The sequence below is a fragment of the Galeopterus variegatus genome, unplaced genomic scaffold (genome assembly GCF_000696425.1).
Source record: "Galeopterus variegatus unplaced genomic scaffold, G_variegatus-3.0.2 Scaffold31, whole genome shotgun sequence".
In the NCBI taxonomy this organism is placed as follows: Eukaryota; Metazoa; Chordata; class Mammalia; order Dermoptera; family Cynocephalidae; genus Galeopterus; species Galeopterus variegatus.
In genome coordinates, this window is record NW_007726142.1 from 632118 (window position 1) to 655228 (window position 23111).

A 23111-nucleotide genomic window follows, 5' to 3' on the forward strand; every position below is an offset into this window, starting at 1 on the left:
GCTCTTAAAAGTTTTCATTTCCTGCTAAGTATATTTTTAAAAATTGTTGACTGAGACTCAAATGAAGTCTGCCAGAAAAGATGGTATTTATAATGAAGAAGAGAATTGCATCATTTTGTGTTTTTGATGAGGGAGAAGAAAGAATTTGCTAATGTGCACATAACCACATTTTTCCAAAGTATAAATCCATAATCTACAAAGCCATGAAATATGTTGGATAAGCAGTACTCTAAAGAAAATTTGTAATAATTACACATAGAAGATAAATATCAGTGAAGATCGATCTCTCTCTCTCTCTCAACAGACTGTTAAAAAGAATATTGCTCATTAGTTTAAAGAACAGATTTTAAATCCAAACTGTATGCATTTGATCCCAGTTTTGACTCTTACCAGCTGGGTGACCCCAGGGAAATTTATTAGCTTCTCTGAGCCATATTTTCCTTCACTTGAAAAAAGTAGATAATAATAGCTCCAAAATGACAGGTTTGTTATAAGGATTGAGTAAGATCATATATGTGAAACTGCAAAATGCTGTATATATACATATGAGTTATGATGATAACAATCACTAATATAATTATAATCATTATAAATCTAAAACAAAATTCAGCTGATTGCCATTCCAAACAGCAGCATAGTTTTGTATGCCCCAGTTAAAGATAAACTCCATATAAGATAAATATGACAGATGGAAAAATTATTTATAATAGTTTTTAATTAGAAATGACAAAAATCTAACTTAAATAGCCAGGAGGACTCTGTCAGGTTCTCAGTTCAAAGATATCTAGAGCCAAGAATCCAAAGAAATTTATTAGTCAGTCTCCCCCACCCAATCTTTTTCCACTTCCCCTTCCTCTCCCTCTCCTTGGCAATGCTTCTAATACTTTCCCTTTATATCCTTGACAGGTTTTCTACAGGTTTACTCCAGCAACTTAAAACTTTTTGGGTAATGGGCCACAATAATCAACCACATTGTATATTGACAAAATAAAATTAAATTAAAAAAATAGAAAGAAAATACCTAATCTCATATGTCTGTGTGAGGATTAAATGAGATAATACATTTATATACTTTTTTTTATATAACATTATTTATGTATATATAAAGCTCCATTGAAGAGAAAGAGATGGCCCTCACCTGCTTACCTCTGGATTAACAGCTGTGTCTGGGAGAGGGAGGAAGACAGAGACCTTTAATTGTCTAGGCACTGTGAGATTAAGTAGGGCCAAATACAAATTGTTATATTTGTATCCTGCTATAAAAACGTACAACTTTGATATTCATTGACACTCAATTACGTTAGTGTATTAGCCTTCCATTTATCTTGCTGCGTCTAACATATTTATTTCTAATAATAATCTAGGGAGAATATTTCAGCCAGGAGTATTACATTTTAATAAATATATATGAAGGGATAAAAAAGGCTTAAATAAACCCGGTGGCAAATGAATCTATATAAGATTTAGAGCACATTATGTTTACTAAAAATGAACTGTCCATTGAAATTTTCAGCCACTTGGTCCAAGTGATTGATCAAAGCTAAGATTGGTGTGAAAAGCTGATGAATAAACTCTTATAGAATCTGCTGATCTCTAGAAATTTGTCATTTGAAGAAATGGTAGTCAGTAAATTAATTCAATGAATATTTATTGACTATCTAACATGAAGAAGACATTGCTAAAAAGTTATCCAAAGAATTTTGCTTTTAGCCTTTTCTAGCAAGCTGGTTAATCATTAGGCTGAAATAGCTCACTTAATTAAGTGACAAATTTATCTCCATTGGTTAAGTTGGGATCAGCTCTGAGGTAATACAGAGCATGAATATTAATATTGAAAACACATTTATTAAAATACTAGTATTTCATTTACTAGCTGTTTGACTTTGGGTATAAAACTTTAACTCTCTGAACATTGTTTTGTCCTTCTATGCAATGGGAATGATAATAAAACCACATATGTTACTCTGAGGATGAAGTAGAATTACATGTGAGCACATAGAATTATTTCCTTGATTTGCCTCATTCATGTAGCTTAAGCTGCACAAATGTAATTTATAAGGCCAATATGTAGTGTATTTTGAAACATTAAGAGCTTATAAAACTTTTAGAAATCCCATGAAAATCAATTTACATTTAAAATAATACCTTTCTATTTGAATTACATTTAAGTAATATTTTTCTTTTTCTATTACCTAGCCAATATAAACTAATGCAAAAGGTTTTTACTGCAACTGTGCTTCTAACAGGTGGTCTGAATTTTACCTACCACATAGTTCTAAATTTAACCACTACTTCTCTCTAACAGCAGCAGTAAAATGATATTATTCTTATTATGTAAGCCATGTAAGATTTTGAAAATGCAACAAACTGTCTCTTCATCAGAAAATAAAATCTAAATATATTCCTCTCATTGAATTTCCCTGGAAACAGCTAAATATAAATGCATTGATTTTCCCACATTCTAACTTTATCATATCAAAATGAGTCCACTTACAGGTTTGCAAATATGTCACTGAAGACACTGTGAAATATTTCTGAAATGGTAAGAGAGTTAGACATTCTGGATCTATTTTTTCTTTGCCCTAATAAGGATTACTATTAGCTTGTAATTACTAGTTTCCTGTTTTAAAATTAGTAAATCCTGTTTTAAAATCAGTTACAAATTCAGTAAGTTAATTCTACCAATATGCATAAAAGTAGACTAAAAAAAACTTATGATCTTTATTAAATACTGAGACTTTAGAAAATTTTTTCACCTTTAAACATAAAGTTTTGTCTCCATGGTGGAGAATGAAAAAGTGAAGAAAGTGGCTATCAGAACATGGAATCCAAGTAATCCCCCCTCTTACCTTCATAAAGTCCCTCAAACAGATAGATGTGCAAAGAAAAAGTTGAGGCAAATGTATAAACATTTTTATTATTAACTGAGACCTTGGTCCCCAGACCCAATATAATCTCTAGGCAAGAGCAACTCTACTGAATTAAAAATCAGTGGGCTCTCATGTTCAGAAACAGGTGGCCCCAGGCCTACTTGGAATTCTCTCTTGCCATGGAATTCCAAGAGAGAAGTATTTGATACAGACAGCAAAGTCCAAGAAGAGGTTTTAAAAAAGGAGGGAGAGGAGGGAATGCAAATAGACCACCCAAAGAATGCTGATTTTAGCTCTTCTGTTTGTTACAATAACAATTTCATTATCTAACATGTTGGACCTTGGAATGAACCCATCTTTAGTAACATTCCTCTTTCTTGAGTGTAAAGAAAAGAGCTTTCTCATGGTAGAAAGATCTGTGTCAATTTTTATTATTCTCTTAAGTAGTTAAGGAGGACAACTAGGCCTAACTAGTCAATCAGGGAAAGAATATAAAATTTTTGCTCTTAACGTTTGTAAATTTTCCTATGAATCTCCTTGGGAATAATTGCAATGAGAATGCGTATTCCTTAGAGGTTTCAATGAATTATTTTATGATTTTTTTCTCCAACACTTACTGGAAAGGGGCAGAAAAATATGTCTTTTAATTTTTGTTGTTTTTTTGCATGCCAGATTATGTCTATATCATAATGGAGATTATGATGAGCAGAATTCTCTGGCATTCACGTTGGATGGATAGCATGACCAGGAAATAAATGTGTGTTGTTTTAATCTACTGAGATTTAAGAATTGCTCATTATTCTGCATAACCTAGTCTATACTGACTAATAAATAGAGAGAGACAAAGAATACAAAAAGAGTGAAGTACAATTATCCGCAGACTAGCATGTTCCATATTTCCACCCCACATAGAATTTAAACATATTCCATATTAGTCCCTCTCAATAAATCCTTTGATCCTAGAAAGAAATTAAATTGCCACAAAATATAGAAAAAAAATCATCTTAAAGTATTTTTTTATTCTATTCAAATAAACTCAGAGGGATCTTGTTAAGATACCCAGTTGGAGCATAGGTTTCTTTGTTACTGTTTGAAACCAGGGCTTTCTTCATATGGAACTGATATAACCTTTTAAGCATATCCAAAGCCAGATTACTCAAATTGTTAGTGTTTATGTGTTCCAATTTTCCAAAGTTCTAAATAGACTAAAGGGAACACACAAAAAATCACAGCACCAGTTTAGCACCAATCAGTTTCAGGAAATATAAGAACATTCCAGAATCAACTGTGATGACTACAACACTACTCTCTACAGACCAATTCAACCATTACAGAAAACTCCAAGCTAAAATAGTGTGTCCCCAAAGCACTTATAATTATCATAAATCTGGGCTGCCTCAAGGCCTGTCTTAAGATGGCATTATATACAAAAGTAACACCATTTCAACATCTTTTTTCCTAAGATGATGTGGAATGAGGGAGGCTGTAAATACTCATGCATTAATTTTTTATTGGTCTTTGTCTCATATTTCCATATATAGTTTAGATTTTAGTCTGGACCAACATTATTATTCTTTGTAACTGACTTTAATGGAGACTGTGTTTCATTTTTGTGGGAAATGAAGAGAAAGAAAAAAAAGGAAGAAAAAATCTTCCTGAAGTGATCCTTAGCTATGTGCCAATTAAATCAGACCACTTGTCTGAAGTTCACCCCCTTAATGGGGATAGAAATTTTAACTATGATCCTAGGATTTTCATATCTAGGGAGATTAAAAAAGAAGACATTGCTATTAAAGATTCTTCCTTATAGTGCAACACTGAAATATCTTAGTCATTTTGCTTTTCTCTTTTCCTTTTAAGCATATATACACAGAAACACACATGAGTGCTCTTGCATGAGAGTCCAGAAATCATTGCTTATATAAGACCAAACCAACATCAACATCATTCAAAGATGTGGCTAGAATAATCTCAGAGATTGCAGTTAGGACACACAGATCCCTAAATTTAGTTATACTGGGTGTCTACTCAGTGCTGAATAAAGTTGCAAGAAGCATTCAGAGAAAGATAAAGAGAAACACAATCATGTGTTCTTAGGTAGCTAGATTTATGCCATCCACAAGTTTCTTAGCATCACCAAAAACAAACAAACAAAAAAGCCAGTAAACTTCACACTAGAGTTTTTCATGTTTTCTGCTGAAGCTGACCCAGAGCTAAATGATTTTCGGAGCTTGAGTCATACCAGCCAGAGACAGTTGTGAAAGTAAAACTAATTTCCCATATGAGGGTTTGCCCACTAGATTGTGTCTCCCCCTGACTTTTGAGGGTCCCTTTTGTTCATTGTACATGGAATACTAGTCAACAAACCTTTAACTGGCAAAGGATTTCCACAATAAACAAGGCATTTTTTTTTTTAACTTGAGATTTCACTCTCCAAACACACTCATCTGCATTTACACTCACTTCAATATGCCAGTCAGTGCAAGACACTAGTTCTGTCTTCAAGCTGGAGAGAGAGAAAGAGAGTTGTTTAGGATTTCAAATGACTCCCAGGCACTAAATGGGTGAAGATAATATTTGGCACAATGGCCAAAACCTGTCCCACTACAGCTGTCTCCTTTGGGTCAACCACAGGAAGTTATGAACACGGAATCAATGAATACTACTTTTTTACCATTAGTTGGCATTTTAGCAGCAACCCCCTCTGAGAAACATGATTTCTGGCAAACCGGGCTGGGCTAGGTTATGGTTAAAAATAGCCGTCAAGTATTTCTAATATTAACAAATAGAGCTAAATTGTTGACGTATTGGTTAAGATGTCCAAAACTTATTTTATTCTTGACCATTTTCAACACCTCTCTCCCAAATAAAATGGTAGGACAGTAAAAAGTGCAAATCCAGTTTTCCAACTCTGATCTAAATTCTCACATTTGATACCTGAGACAGTCATGAAGTAGCTTAATCAAAGTAACAGATGAGAACAATTTAGTTTAGTGCAGTTCTTTGTGGACATAATTCTTCAATTTGAAAACATGATGGTTAAACCCCACAGTTACTCCACAGACATTCTTGAAACTAGACCAGTATTAATATAGAATAGAATCTACTTACAGGAGATTTCATTGAAGAACCCCCTTTTCTGACCTCATCCCCCAAAAAAGTTTAATTCATTGTTTCTTATATAAGCACACTTGATACTAGTTTGAAGTTATTCAGCTTTTAGGAAGTGTTAGAAATGAAATATTTTCCTGATAACTTTTAATCAATTCTCATGTTTTTTCATATATTACATAATGTATACAACAGCAACACTAATATACTGTACCATTCAAGTAGTGCTTCAAATCAAACTGATAAACATATATTTTATTCTTTTAGTAAAATGAAAAAGAATTCATGGCTTATGGTAATGAGTACATATTTCATGAGGAAGTCCACTGAATTGAGATTTCTAACAAAACATCTGATGTCAAATCCTGTCCTACATCTCAATATATTGAACCAAACAAACTCTGCATTTCCCATAGTATGTTATTTTTTCCATCAAAACATTAACCACTCCATGGTAGGGTATATTATAAAATTATTACTAAATATAGAATCAATGTATATTAATGAAAATATAACTAGTAACTATTGATGTATTATGCAAATGACATAAATATAATGTGTGCTATTTATTTTCTCTGAAATCCAAACCCATGATAGTTTTCAAACGTGTTTTTACTCAATTCTAGTCAACACCAGCCCAATCTTGGAAATGGTCTATAGTATCTATATTTAAAAATACTCAGTTCAAAACAGATATAGCTTACACTGTGGAGTATGTGTCTATGTTCATGTGTGTTTGTGTATGTGTGCATGTGTGAGTTGGTTTGTGATAGACATATACATTTATTTGTCTATAATATCCTCTGGGATTAAAAGAAAAAAAATGTACAAAAGCTGATTTGTATTAATTTTATCCTTTATATTGATTTGACTTACAGAGTTTTAAAATAAATCAGAGTCTATGCTTGATTTACAAGACTGATACTAGCACAAATGATACAGCATAATATTTAACATGCTGCTGCAATCATCTCTGTCACCCCATCTACACTGCTGGCCATTATAACTATCACACCTGTACTTTATTTTATTTTATTATTTTTATTGTATATGTTTAAGATGTATAATCTGAGATTTTTATATACACATATGCAGAGAAATGATAACTACAGTCAAGCAAGTTAACATATCCATCACCTCACACAGTTTTATTTTTTGTGGTAAGGACACCTAAAGTCCTACTCTGTTAGCAAGTTTCCAGCATACAATACAATATTATTAACTATAGTCCTCATACTGTACATTACATCTATAGACATTCATCCTACACAACTGCAAGTCTGTACCCTTTGACATATATCTCCATTTCTTCCCCCTGTCTACCACTGGTAAACATTGTTCTATACTCTGTTTCTTTGTAGCCAACATTTTTTCAGATTCCATATATAAGTGAGATTATGCAAAATTTTCTTTCTGTGTTTGGCATATTTCACTTAGCACAGTGTCTTCTGGGTTCATTAGTGTTGTCGCAAATGACAATATTTCCTTTTTTAAGGTGTATTAAAATTCCATTGTGTGTGTGTTTGTGTGTGTGTGTGTGTGTGTGTGTATGCCACATTTTCTTTATCCATTCATTTGTTGATGTACACTTAGATAGTCTTCATATCTTGGCTACAATGAACATGAGTGAAGATATCTCTACAACATGCTAATTTCCTTTGAAGGATCGCTGAGTAATATTACTATAGTTCTATTTTTAATTTTTGAGGAACCTCCATACTGTTTTCAGTAATGGTTGTGCCAATTTATATTCCCACCAGCAGGGGGTGAGGATTTTCTTTTCTCCACACCCTCAGTACTTACCTCTTATCTTTTTCATACTAGCTATCCTAATGGATGTTAGGTAATATCTCATTGTGGTTTTGATTTGCATCTCTGATGACTAGTAATGTTGAGCACCTTTTCATACACCTGTTGGCCATTTGTACTCCTATGTCTTTTTTGGAGAAATGTCTATTCAGTTTCACTGCCCATTTTCAACTGAATTATTTGAATATTTTGCTATCAACTTGTCTGAGTTTCTTTATATTTTGGATGCTAACCCCTTATCAGAATTATGTGTTTTAAATTAAAATGAAATTCTGATAATGTTGGCTCAGTTCTGCAAAGGACTGATATTGGAGTAATGGAGAGAGAAATAAAAGTATTTAAAGGCTAGGAGGAAACATTTAAAAATTTTGTAACATTAAATGAATAGTCTACCCCCTTTAATTACAAATTTGAAATCATATATAAATGATAATTTTTACATTTTCAAATGATTTTGGTAATAACATTAACAATGCATTAAATAACTTAAGATGTGCTTAAGATGAGAGCTTTATAAAACTGCATAAATAGAGGTAGGATATTAATCATGTTTTTTATTTTCTATATTTTATGATGCCTTGACATCTTTAGATCCCTGCTGGTGAGAAACTGCCTCTCCTAGGGCTAGTTAATCCCCAGACATAACACACAACTCCACCTTGAGCCTGCCTTTCACATGCAAACCAACACATCCAAAGTCTGAATCCCCAACCACCTCCTTTATCTAACTCTCACACACCCAGTTGCTATTTCCCCTGCCCTCATAACCCAGGGCCAGAACAGGACAACTAGAGACCAGCCCAGTGTCTTGGAGCTCACTGACATGATTCAAACCATCTTAAGTGTACTCGAATTTGCCTCCCACCTCACTCACATATTCCCATGGTGACCACAGTGAAGGCTCTGCACCATCCCTTCCCCTCTGCCTCCTCACTGAGCCTGGTGCTTCTCTATGTGGCCCTGTGTGGTGTGGTTTGCCCCCTTCTCTTGGAAACTGTAATAAAATTATTTTATATGGCATTGACCTCATCATGTCATTATGCAGTCACCTCTACAAATTAAATCCCAGTTACAATCAAAACACATAGTAATACTAATGGTAAATTATAGAAGAGATGCAATTTATTGCTGAGTTCTCTTCACCTTTAGTAATGATTCTGATCATATGGTTATCATGTAAATTATGTAATTTGTTAGTGCACATCTGTTGATGGGTCTCTGAACTGTTCTTTTTTCTTCTCATCAAGCTGTTGCATGTTGTTCCTCTCATTTCTCTCTCACCTATTAATCTATACTTATTTCACACGCTCACCATTCTTTGTGTGCCTTATTTTCTTATGTAACTCATTTATGTTTTATTTACCCAAATCCATACAATTATTCACCTAGTGTATGACTTCATGAGGATAAATCTAACTAAAATTTTGTTGAGCTTGTTTTGTGTCCTATGAAAAGTCAAAGTCTACATGGTATGTTAGTTGTCCAGTGAATAAAAGCTAATTGTACTGCAAGAGCATAGCAATTTCATTTAGCAGGACACCTGTTTACCTTACTCTTAATTGAATTAGTCTATGATAGGACTGTTTTATAAGAATCAGAATTCTCATATTCAGGACACCATTTTATGAGTCAAAACTTTAAGCCTGAAGATATTGTGAACCAAATATTTCTTATAATTTGCTGTACTGTGTCAGTATTACTGTTATAACATTTTTCCATTGTCTGTGTTTATTAGTACACTTGAATCTCTTTTTCCCACAAGCCTGAAAGCCTTATAATGAGGAGGTATCTTATTACAAGGCCCAACTAGGTCTTACAATTCTCCATAATCTTACCCCAAGTACTTACTCAGATACTGAAGAAATTGAAAGTTAGGGATTCCTTTGAGTACATTTATCAGAGATGAGAAAATATCTATCACCAATACTTAAATTTCTTTGAATGCCTTATTACAACTTCTTTTTATTTTCACTTCTCAAAATCAGATAGACTGATGAAAATGAGAGATAGCAATTTTGCAGAAAATATCAGAATAAGACACTGGGAAGATACAGGTATATAAAGCTGTTAAGTAAACACCTTACCTGTTTTTACTTGGTTCACATAGATATCAACTAGGGAGATTTGTGAAACGAATCTGGCCTACTGCAAGCTTGATTTTCTACATATTCCTGAATTATTCTATCACACAAATGACAGCCTATACTAAATGACAGAGGTCACTTAATTAAATGCTGATTATTTAAGAGAAACCCTTTAACCCAATTCCCTGTTAAAATGAAAGTAAGGGCACACAGACTTCTACAAATCTTCAAAGGTATGCATTTCTGCTTTTTACAGAAGGGCGAATGGGATGAATGTGACATCTCATACACACATCCTCCCATATTAGGCCCAGAAATTAAGATATGGAAGTACTTATAATAAGAGTTTTTGCATGGATACAAACACTGCCGCAGAGACCACAAAAAAGGTGGGAATAGAGACAACCTGCCACACAGAGCCAGGCACCCTCAGTCCCTATGCCTGTTTTCCTACAGAGATACACCCATTGCTGACTTTCCTAGGAAGGTTACATGGTTGGCATTCAGAGAGATGGCCCACAAATAATTCTCTGAGGAGTAGGATGGATTTTTTTTGTGTGTAGTCAACTTAACAGGTTTTATCCCTCCTCTAATTATAAAGGTTCCTTGCTTATGCTATTTCTAAACTTAGTGAAAAAAGATTTTAAATATGACTTTAATGTTAATAATATTGACAAAATTTCTACTGATAAATCTAATCCTGTTTATCTTTCTTGTTTTATCAATGGGATGATATTAACATAAAAATTTAAGAATTTTCTTGTTACGGGTGGATAGTATAGATTCAGTGTTTTTTCTCATATTTTTAAAGAAATGAGGTGTTTATTTCTATATTAGTAAGATGTAATTAATATGAAAATTATCAAGATCTTTTTCTTTGTTCATTTTGCATTGAGTCTTCAAAATTCAGTGTGTATTTTATACTTACAGTGCATTTTAATTCAAACTAGCTATGTATAAAGTGTTCAATTGTCACGTATAGCTGGTGGACAGCACAGCTAGCTCTATAGAGTTATAAAGGTCTATTAGAAGAATTAGTATGGAATTATATACAGAATTATAGTTTTTTACAGATTTTTTTTGATTCTTGGGAAGGTAAGTTTGTCATTTGGGCTGTATGATAAGATTGGGGGCTTTAAAATTTTTTTCTGCATTCATCTTTTAGAGTCCTTAATACTACCTAAGTCAGTTAAACCTAAAACAAAATCAATCATGTTTTAATTGGTATAGGTAAATTGCAATCAAATAAATGCTTTCCACTGTCAGCCTGAAACTTGACACCTTGAACATGAGTCTCTGTTATTTCATAGTAAGGCGCTTTCTGATTAGATCAGTTTCATAAATTAAACATTCCATTCCTGATCTTTCCTCCTACAGTTATTCAGCTAACACAGACTTAAGATTTGTTCTTAATAAGCCAAAATTTCTCTTTATCTGCAATCCTGGAGGGTAACTGCCTGCCATTCTCAAGACAAAAGTCTTGTTAGAAATGATTATTGGTTAAGTTTCCTGTTCAGAACCCAAAGTTCATTAATCCCCATCAAAGCAAACTGAGTAAAGTCATTTTTATCCAGCAGCAGATTCAAGCTTTTTATGTACAGGTTAAGCTTGGAGCCACTCAGCTGTGAGATTAGCAGGAATCCAAAAAGCCTTCTCTGGCTCCCAACTAGTTCTCTTGTTTTTTTAGAGAAAAAAAAAAATCTCTAATATTCACTGCATTGTCATCTTCTAGATCAGACTTTACTGAAAATGCAAATATGGAATAACATCTGACTAGTATTCAGTATAGTCCATATATTGAGTGATGGAAAACAATTGAGTTCAGACTGAGGGAACAAATTAAAGAGAATATATGCTCTCTTGAGATGCTGCAATTAAGAACAATGACAGATAAGGAGACTTGGAAGAGCCCTGGTGACCTGGGATAGGTGTGGGGACACAAAAGGGGATAACAAAAAAAGAAAGAAAAAAGGAAAGAATAATACATGAAGGAATAGCATCATTTCATAATTTTGTCTTGGGCCTCATTTTTATAATAGATCTGAAGTTGGAGATGTTTTGAAAATATTTAGTTTGTTTACTCTTCTGTTCTATCTTGTAAACTGGTAAGCTAGATTCTGATATTCCTAAAAGACGACTTATTAAGGCGTTGAATAAGGTAACCTTTTGTTTAATACAGAAAAAGTGAAATAATTAAGTCTAATTTAACATTGTGCTATTTTGCTAATAAAGTAGCCAAATAATTTGCTGTATAGAAAATCAGACATTTCTCTCTTCTGTGGCTCTCATAGAAAATACTCTGTGCTTTTTTTCTATCATTTTTTCAATGCTCACTTTTGGAAAATGTTCAGAGAATCCTCTCTTACGGTGTAATTTTAATATGTTAAAAAACATAATTTGTTCCAGAGAACTAAGCAATATGGTCCACCATGGGATTTTAAATACATTCTTATTGGTTTCTAAATCTTCTTGTGAATGACATTAGTGCAAAATGTTATATATTTAATGAAACAGAGCCATTACTCACAAAAGGAAATGCACACTCTCGTCTCTGCAGAGAACAGGAAAGAGCTTGTAGGGTAAAGAACTGAACAGAGCTGGTATTTAGGGGTAGTTTTTTTAAAAAAAATCTGAATGAGTTTAACTTCCTCTTTCATGCCTAAACTGACAAAATGGAATGCAAAGCAGATTACCCAAATTCCTTTACACATCGTGCCTTTCCAGTGAACTCCCCTCTTCATAAACTCCACAGCTGCTCACACAAATGAATTCTGCAATGAGAAACCTTTGAGGAAAGTGAAGAACTGTAACTCAGGCTGCCTAGATTCCTTTCTTTTTCACTTACACAAGAGGCATTAGCCCAGGGTGATGATTTGTGAGCTATGGGGACGTGCCCATGAACTTGAAAATACTGCTCAAAGCAGAGCATCTTTATGAGTAAGGGTATGATGGGAATTAATTTTGATTCTAGAAGGAGTTATTATATATACATATGGAGGTAGCTCAACAACAGAAGGTAAATGCACCAAATAAAATGACACAGAAGTTAAAACCTAGGCTCTGAAATCTAATATGTTCAAATTTCAACTTGATCACTTGCTAGCTGGGTAAGAGCAAACATTTACTGTTCTGAGCCTGTTTGATATATTTAGATAGTAATCATTACAATAGTCCTTGAAACAATTTTTCTTATTTTCCATTTGAATGGTGAGGAAACTGAGGCATAGATGATGTAACCCTCCCGCAGCTATGAAATGGTGGAAAATGTTTTAAATGGGAGCTCATGACTGCAGAGCCAAGGCTCTTAGCAAAAATGGGGCTCAAGCAACAGAGACTACTGACTTTTTTTCAGTTTCATAACCTCTTTTTCTGTTTTCTCATCTGTAAAGTGGAAATAAATACACAGCCTACCTTGTGGGGTTAAATGAGCTTATGAATGTAGTAAATTGAACACAATGCTCGACACTGAGTCAGTACTTAGTAAATGTTAGCTTTACCCAATGCTTGCCTTTCTTCCAATCAGTCTCTAGAAAACAATCTATCTCTAAATGTTAGTCAATAAAGCTAACTCTGTGTATCGGCTCTGACTTTCTCAAGGCATCTCACCTTAACATAGTTGATGAGTGTCTTAAGCAAGTGTCATCTGACACTGCAACTGTCAACTGTTATCACTGCATCTGTGATGGTGAAACTGTCAACATGTTGCATGGAATGATTAATAATGTGGCAAAGAGTAAATCACTCAGAAGCATAGGCTAAAGCCCTTAACAGGTGGAACGATTGCCTGGACTTATATCTGTCCCATCTGAATCTTACTGAAAAGCAGGATGTTCAAAGCAACCTAGATCTTCTACCAGGTGGCAATCTTAAAATATGCTGGCCTGAGTCAGCAGTCTAAGCTCATCAATTTTTATGAGGGGGCTGACAGGGCAGTACAGGCAGTTGTGTGCACCTGCTATTTTGCCTTTAGCAGACAAGTAATATGGAGTAGGGAAAAGAAGCTGAGCAAAAAAATACACTGGGAGAAGTCATTATTGGCATAAATGCCGAGAAGGATTTAGTGAAAGACATTGAGTTTTAACTAGGTTTTTCTAACAGAAAAAAAAATTGGAAAAAAAAATTAAGTTTATACTTATATAAATTTATGACTAAAAAATTAAGATTATACACATATATATATATATTTAAAGGCACCCAAAGAATAAATGTAGACAATGAGAAATATGACTTTATCAAATAATCCATTCCAAAATTTAGATTATCATAGACTTAAGTGGTGATATATTTATAATACACCATCTGAGGTCTTTAGGGAGGCAGGGTGATTAGAGACTAAGAGCACACCTTGGAGCCTGATAGCCTGGGCTCACACCTTGGCTCTGCCATTTACTAACTACCTAATCTCTAGCAAATTACTGAAGTTCTCTTTGCCTCAATGTCCTCAATATTTTATTTTTTTTAAATTTTGCTTTTGGTTGCTGACCAGTAGGGGATCCAAACCCTTGACCTTGGCGTTGCAAGGCTGCACTCTAACCAACTGACCTAACTGGCCAACCCTGTCCTCAATATAAATGACAACAATAGTGTCTATTTTCAGGTTGTTATGAGGATTCAAGAATTAATATGAGAAAAGGGTATCCAAGAAACACTTTAAACAATGCCTGGATCATTGCAGGTTTTTGTTTTGTTTTTGTTTGTTTGTTTTTGTTTTTTAATAAAACTCATTAAACAGCTTTATTTTGTGTATTAAGAAAATCTTACTAGAGGGTAGTGAACTCCCTGCAGGTACATTAATACACTGAGACAATCTGTTAAATGTTTAAGATTACCAGTGTGCTATTTACTTTTCAAATGTTATTTCTGCAGTTTTCTAAATAGCTTCATCAGTGCACCTCATATACAACAAGGAAAAGTTTGCCAAGTGGAATTTAAAGAACAGTGTAAAACAGTAATCAAATTTACATAGGTAGAAAAACAAATGAAATAAATTAATCTATCATTCTTTCTTGATAAATCAAAGAAAAATGAAGAGGTTTAATAAAGACAAATGTAAAGTGGTTCATGTAAGATGTAATTTTCATTACATAGGTATGCAATTATAAATTAAGGAATTATGCAGTCATCAGTCCTGAAAACAATTTTATACTACTTTGAAGGGAAAGATAAATAGAATTTAGGTTAATAGCATAAAGTTATTACTAAAAAAAAAAAAAACACAGTGGCAAATTATCAAGCAAAGAAAACATTATTCTCTTCTGTTATATAGCTGTGAAGCACTGCATTTAGCCTACTAGAGTAATTTGGAGAGAAGGAATATTGTAAAAGAGTTAATTATGATGACAAACAACAACAGATTTCTAATTAATTGTCCTGCCTAAAGCTTACCTATGATGAATAGGAAAAGTGCTTATTTTCATTCTAATGACCACATACCAAAATGAAAACTAGGACAGAAACTAATTATTTTCATGTTAACTAGGCCAAAACAGGAAGTAATGGTGTTAAAATGCATTAGTCAGAATAAACCATGAATTCAACTTTGCAATGAATGGTTGCTCAAAAGTTGGCTTGCAGATTTCCAGTAACTCCAATTCATTGACTATGTCAACATGTTCCATTAGTACCACTTTTTGTAAAATACATTTTATTAACCTACCTGGCCTTGGGAAAATCTTGAAATGCATTTAATTAGAAAATCTACAAAGAAAATAAAAAGAACATATCAATCTATTATTACAAATATAAGTCCTAGGCCTTTAAACAAAATTTGACAGAAAAATTTTCACAACACTCCTCAATACCCACTCTGTACTGACTGTTTTTCATGGATGTACAAGTTTTTCACACATTAAATTTGCAGTTAAATCATCTTTAGCAAGACAAGATGCCAACAGCCAACAATTTTAGTGTAGTCAATGAATGGAAAATCTTCTTAGGTAGATATGCCTTGAAGAATAACTTTAAGTGGTCTCACTATAAATATAGGGAGAGCAGGACCCATTCTCCTGGAAGAGGTGTGCATAAAGATTGCTCCTTTTACAGGGATTTAGCAAAAGTGTCTTATTTCTTGCTTTGTAATTTGTGACCTAAATAAGTAGTAGAACAATTTGATAAGAAGCCCTGCACTTTCTAGAATGTGAAAGACTATTCCTTCTACAATGAAAAGACCCAAATCTCTTTTGAAGTTAGGAAGGGCCAATGAAATGGTAGATAAAGCAAAGAGGGCCAATAAATTGATGAGGGCAGAGCAAGGACTAGACAACTTACCCAGGTACAGAGACAAAAGCAGAAGGACGTATTTCTTGGTCCTATATGTGGCAGAAAGATTAGATTGTTCAGGCAGTCTCCTGTGTCCACCTTGAAACTGGGAAAATTATTGTTTGTATGAATTGAAATATCTGCAGGAAAATGGAAGAGTGAGAGAGTCAAAAGAGCATTAACCTAAAAGTCCTTCAATATACAGACGAGAATCTTCACTGAGAGAAACACTGGATAGTTCATCCTCAGATTTACCAGAGCTGGGTGATATCCTTGCTATGAGTGCGACCCAGGGCTTTTTCCCACTCTCCACTAATAAATCACACTCCACCCACTTTCGATCTCAATTGCACCAACAACCTTTTTATTGTTTGGTGCATAAGAGGCCCCAACCTCTGTTCATTAAGGTACATTTAAGCTACCGGGGCTTCCTAAGCACTTAAAAGGAAGAAAATTCAATCACTGAAGAGGCATAGATTGGATTTCTGGACTTCCTACTATGATCAAACATTGTGGTTTCCAGCATTGCACTTTGGGGACAATGCTTTTTCTATAAAGGGCAAAAGTAAATCATCTAGCCTTTGAGGAAAAAAGAGAAATGTCTCTTTCTTCAACATGAGAAATCTTATTTTCACCTCATTTTTAGGTTCTGTTATCACTGCACACTACTCTAACCCATGGGCCAAACCTTGGCTGATACTTGTTTTTGTGAGCTAAGAATGGTTTTACATTTTTAAATGGTCACATTTTTTTTTTTTTTTTTTTGTCTTTTTCGTGACCGGTAAGGGGATCGCAACCCTTGGTGTGGTGTCGCCCACACCGCGCTCAGCCAGTGAGTGCACCGGCCATCCCTATATAGGATCTGAACCCGCAGCGGGAGCGTTGCTGCACTCCCAGCACCGCACTCTCCCGAGTGCGCCACGGGCTCGGCCCTAAATGGTTACATTTTAAATGGTTACCTAAGTACCTCTTTCCCTCAAAGCCTAGAATATTTACTCTGTTGCCCTTTACAGAAGAAAAGGTTAGCAATTTCTGCTTTAGTTATGCAGATTAAGAGTTATATCTATTAGAAGAACTCTTTAGTCAGTTGCTTGAATTCTAGTTGCTTGAATTCATTGTGGCTTCCTGCCCATTAAAATTATAAGAAATATTATAAAAAGCATCATTACATAGATGCTACTGGAACATACATCTCCTTGACTTTAAAGATATAATTCTTATATATTGAGTTTTATACTGTTAGTTACTTTATTAATAACTGTAGAACATTTCAGTTTGTACTTCTTGTGTTGTAAAAATAAGAACCCAATGACTACCTGGATTAAAAAAAAAAAAAAACTAATATACCAATGAAAAGGAGAAAAGTTTGTATTTCCATTCAAAATTTCCAAACTATTTAGTATTTTCCAACAATTATATACAAATCATTGCTGTCCCATGAGTTGATAATTGGTTAAGTTGTTAAGTTATCAGATTGAGTGGTATTTGTGATATTTTAGTATAAAAATACGTTTTCCCCGCAGGACTACTTACAGATCTTATGGTAGAAGCATATAGTGTTTTAGCTTTCTTTCCATGCAGTGGATGATTTTTGTTTAGGAACTTATTCTATATTTTTAGTTCTTAAGGTTCAGATGGGGCTCCACTTCCTCACTGACAGGAATAGAATATGAGATCTGGATTTCAGCTAATCAGTTGGTAACAATATTGATTCACACTCAAGATATGCTAGACCTTGAGACTTTTATTGAGTGGTTGTGAATCTCATTTTAATCTCTCTCTTCTCTTCAATGGCGCTATAATCACTTCTGTAGAGAGTGTGACATTCATATTTTAACACGTAAAATTGTATCTAGAGTGCTTTTCCATCAAGTTTGTTTTTACCACTATTTTATTGAAGTAAAGAATCATTCTTGGACAATATTACATTCATGAGTACCAGAGTGGATAACAAATTATGTATGGCTCAAAATTTCTCAGGAATACCTACATCACATACTGTATGCAACATGTAAATATTGGTGATGGATTGTCAAGGAGAAAAAGAAAAAATGAACAGAACAAATATTGACATCATTCCATGGAATTCAAAAGATATTTTCCTATTGTCCATAAATCATAACATATGAAGGAGGAAAGTTGTCTCAAACTGCTACAGTGCAGCAGTTGTCAGCAGTGTGCTATTTAGAAACCAAAAAAAAAAGATAAGTAGAATTAAGCTGAGTTCTGCATTTTTCCCAAACTAATGAAATATGCAGCTACTTACTGAAGAAAATTTTATTTATAAAATTGAAATGTAGTCAGTAAAATTTCCTATATGGGAAATATTAAAATCTTAGAAAGAACTTTGAAATGACTGTAACTATTTAACACGAGGATAATAACTACATGCTACTAATTCTGTTCAAATAGATGGTTTGCCTTTGTAACGGTTCCAGCAGGTATCTTTATTTCTTTGTTCTTTCTTATCACTGCCTTTCCTCATCTAGGCCTTGGTTTGGCCATCTATTAAGTGGGATTAACAAAATTCCTCTACATACCTCCTTCATTAAGTTGTTGTTAGGATTAAATAAATTAACGTACTTAGAGCACTTAGAAAAGAAGTGGAGACACCGACACAACATTGTCACCTTATCATTTTTGTCACCATTATCTCCTCGTATAAGTTTTTTGAATGAACAAATACATTATTTTGTGTTGTCTTATTGTTATTTGAGACACTCTGGGGGTGGCTGTAGTGATTATCGCTACCACTAGCCAGTGATGTGCTCTCACACATTTCACACCTGGCACTTCTGGAGAGAAAATACCCAATTTGTAGTGCTTGCTTTTTCCGTGGTGTATTTTCATACTATCAGTGAGATGTCATTGAAAGTGAAGGTAAGAGATGAGCACAGCAGGCTCTTACAAATCAGTAGGGCTCCAGCACACCCCTGCACCTAGCTCTCTTCTTGCTTCCTCCAAAGATACATGCTTATCAATCAAGAGGAATACATTCACTTGATGACTGTAAGATTTGGTGACAGAGAGGACAGTTATGGAAATCAGTTTACCAAAGAGTCTGTAATTAGACTCTCAGAGTGGAATTCTCACCACAGTTAATCTTGTTCCAAATTAAGCACCAATAATGTGGGTTCAAGAAAAAAATAAGCAAGCAAACTGTGGATCTGAAGAACAAAATTGATTAAAATCACTGGAACATTCAGGTATTTGGAAAAATATATTTTTCGCAAAGCACTGTTCTGGGCTATTTGGAGAATACTTGTAACAGGAAGATATGACCCCTGCCCTTCACTAGCTGATATTCTGACTGAGGTGATCAATAATAGATATGTAGTAGATTAAAAATATAAAAGAGACAATTTACAATGTTATTTAAGAAAATGTCCAAGGACAAACCCAACTGTCATTAAAATTCCAATTTATTTGTAGGACTTTTTAATTTATTTAAATTATTACAGAAACCTAAAAAGGAACATAGCTTTAGAGACTTTAAAAAAAAAAATTGCATGCAGGAAAAACACACTCTTCTTTCTAGTGAACTGTTTCTTTAAACCAACAAGGAATATAAAATTATATTCCTATAATTTTAGGAATTATAATTCTGTCTCACACCAAACACTCACATTTAGTCTAAGACTGTGGCCTGTGTGGAATCCTAAGCAGCTATGTTTCCAACCTTAAGAATGAGTTGGGGTAATTTAACAATAAAATATAGAAGTGGTAATAAGAAGTGTGGAGTCTGCAATGACAGCTATGAGATATATTTACAGATTACTCATATTCACCAGAGTACTATTTGTACAAGCAAATGATTTATGCAACTGCAATACCTGACAACAGGGAAGTTGTTAAAAATTATGGCAAATAATGAAATAATAGATATATTGAAGCTATGTATAAGAAATTTTGTGGTGTTGTGGAAAAAGCTCCAAGATATATTGCTAAAGTGCAGGGAAAAGGTGTTAAAAAGAAAAGGGCATAATATCCTATGATTTGTTTTGAAAGAAGAAAAAATATTCTAAATTTATTGGGTTGAATATGCATAAAAATCATCATTCCTAGACGGATAAAAAAGTGACTATGAATAGTGGCAATCTGTTTGGGTGAGAAATGGAAACTGGGAGAATGTGGAAGAGAATTGGGAGAAAAACTTCACACTATGTCCTCTTTATATTTATTTAAGTTCACATTTTGTGCATAAATCACCTCCCTCATGCAGATTTACTCCTCAACCCAACAAGGGCTCTGGCATCCTGCCCCCTCTACTCACACGTGCACACACACACATGCGCAGGAATGCCTACCTTCTGCAGCTCCACACCATAATCAAATGCCTCACAACAAGAAACTTGGTGATATCACGGCCCTCTGCAAGGAGAGTGTTGTCTTCCTGCAGGAGTCAGTCATCAGCCCTGTCATCAACCCCCATTTCCTGGAGGGCTGGAACATGATGTTTATTTTTCAAGATAGTTTTTCCAATGTCTGCCATAGTGTTCAGTAAATATTGTCAACTGAAAAGATTAATGAACAAATGGATGATGATTCTTTTTTGTGTGCATTTTGGAAGGAAAAAGGTTCACAGAATTTTTATATATTCAGCTGTACTGGTAAAAAATGTCTTCTATAAAAACAGAGAAAATAATAACAGAAGAAAATTAAGCAGTTAAAATCCAAAAAAGCAAAGAGGTATAAGGTGTTTTTTTGGTTGTTTTGGTAAAGCAGAAGATCTGCAGAATAGAGAAGGAAAATAATAGAAACAGTTGACACAGTGATTATCACAATACACCAGTCAAGGTGCTAAGTGCTTTAGCCAAAATGCCTCACTCAGTCCTTCCAACTTCCCTGCGAGGTTAACTGTCTTCCCTGCTCACTATCATATCAATCTCCCAGTATTGTATAAAGCAAAAGAAAGAAAAGCATATTTGAAATTCTTTCTCCATTAATACTTGGACACATAAAATTTAATTGTTCCAATTCAGAGTAAATGGCAAACTATAATGGGAGACGAAGTTTAGGTCTTAGTATAAAATGGAACATTTAGTTTCTTATGAAAGATAATCTTGCTGTGAGTGAGAATTAAAACCTTAAGGCACACCAAACCGGAAGAGAATATTTCTCTGTCTTCAATTATTGAACAAGGACTGGGGCCTCATTCCAACCAGGCAAAGTCATGCCCACCTTGAAATAATCACTGTGTCCCAGGAAATATCATCCATCTCTCACTTACATGTGAGTTGTATACACGTGTGCATATTTGTGAACTGCAGAAAGGGTGTAAAATGATTGTTTTAGACCACTTCTAGAGTAGACAATCTCTGTTTGCTCATTGTTCCTTATGGAAGTTAGGCTCCTACCTTCCCACAGAAACTAGGAGATCTGGTCACTCTCTTTTTTAATGATTACATTTCAAAGAGATGGCTCCCAAATCCTTGAGAAAGATAGTTCTGGGTTGTAAAGCTGCCAAGAGGTTGGGAGAAGATTTACTTCTCAAAGGGGCACAGAAAGAATTTATAATTGCAAATTTTCTAAAGGAAATGCTCTGGAAAAAGAGAGATGGGGGCTAGAGTCGAGAAGAAACTTGTCTAAAGTTTAGTCAAACTGAGGAGAAAGTTACGGCCATCTTAATCACTATGAAGAGGAAACATAAAAATAATAAAAATGAAAAATAAAACAACCCATTAAAAAAAACCCTGACTTTATTATTGTTAGATAATCAAAAGTCCACATGAGCTGGGGTTAATTTAAAAATAAACAATTAGCAAGAGCAAAACACAAGTTCCTTTTTACATTTTCTCTGGCTGACTCACTCTTTGACTTTTCTTAGAGGTAACTGACTTTCAAGACCAAATTGCAAATTCTGACCACTCTCTGGAGGGATTAAACCTTACACACACGGCCTTGTAGACCCATCCTAACACATTATCTTGACACCTCAAATTAAACCTGCTCCAAACTGCTGTCTTCACAGTCAGTTGTTCTTTCATTGTATAATTCCACCATCATCTTGCTAGTCAGATAGATTCATACTATTGAAGCACAACTAGAGTTATGAATCCAAAGTAGGACCAGTCCTCAACAATGAGATCCTGATCTACTTTTCTGATTGTATCAAACTTGACAGCACCATCTGCTGATGATGTGCTTCATTCTTTAATGTCACCAAAACATTCTTGACCACACCGGTCATTCTCACAGATTTGTATTCTTGCACACAACATAGCATGGTGCCTGGCACATTTTAATACCAAGTAAATATTTGTGGAGAAAATAAAAATTAAGCCTTTACACTCTATTTATCCCTTATTTTAAATGAATTATCATTAGATTTACTAGATGATAACTTCATAATAGCAAGTATCATATGTGTTTAGTTTACCACTAAATATTGGTGCCTGGCATGTTACTTGGCAGATTGTAGGTACTCAATACATAGTAACTGAATAAATTGAAGTAATGTTTAGAATATTTGAATAATTAAGTGGTAATGCTACAAATGCGCTTTTGTTTGATTTGTTTAGTCGAAAGTAAGAGAGAGAAATTTCCTAAGACAGGAAAAGGGTAACACCGAAAAATTTCCACCAGATAATAAAATGTGTTGTCTAGATAGTTATGAAATAATTACAGTTTACAAGACAAATTAGTCATTTGAAAAATAATAGGATTACATGGGAATAATCTATTTACTAGTGAATAAATAAAAATGTACTTTGAGAACATTACCATTTAAAATAACAAAAAACAGTAAAGAAAATAAGAAATGTCGGAACAATAAGTTAAAACTTAGTCAAAAACCTTAAACATACCGGAAATCACTAGTAGCCAGTGCAAACTATTGTTCACTACTGTGAACACGCCCACACTCCATTGGTGGGGTGTTGATTGTGTACCTGTGTGGGCAGAATAACAGCTCATTAAAGGGCTTTTTACAATATGTGCAGTAATATTGTCACTGTTAAAGATTTGTCCTCCAGTTTCT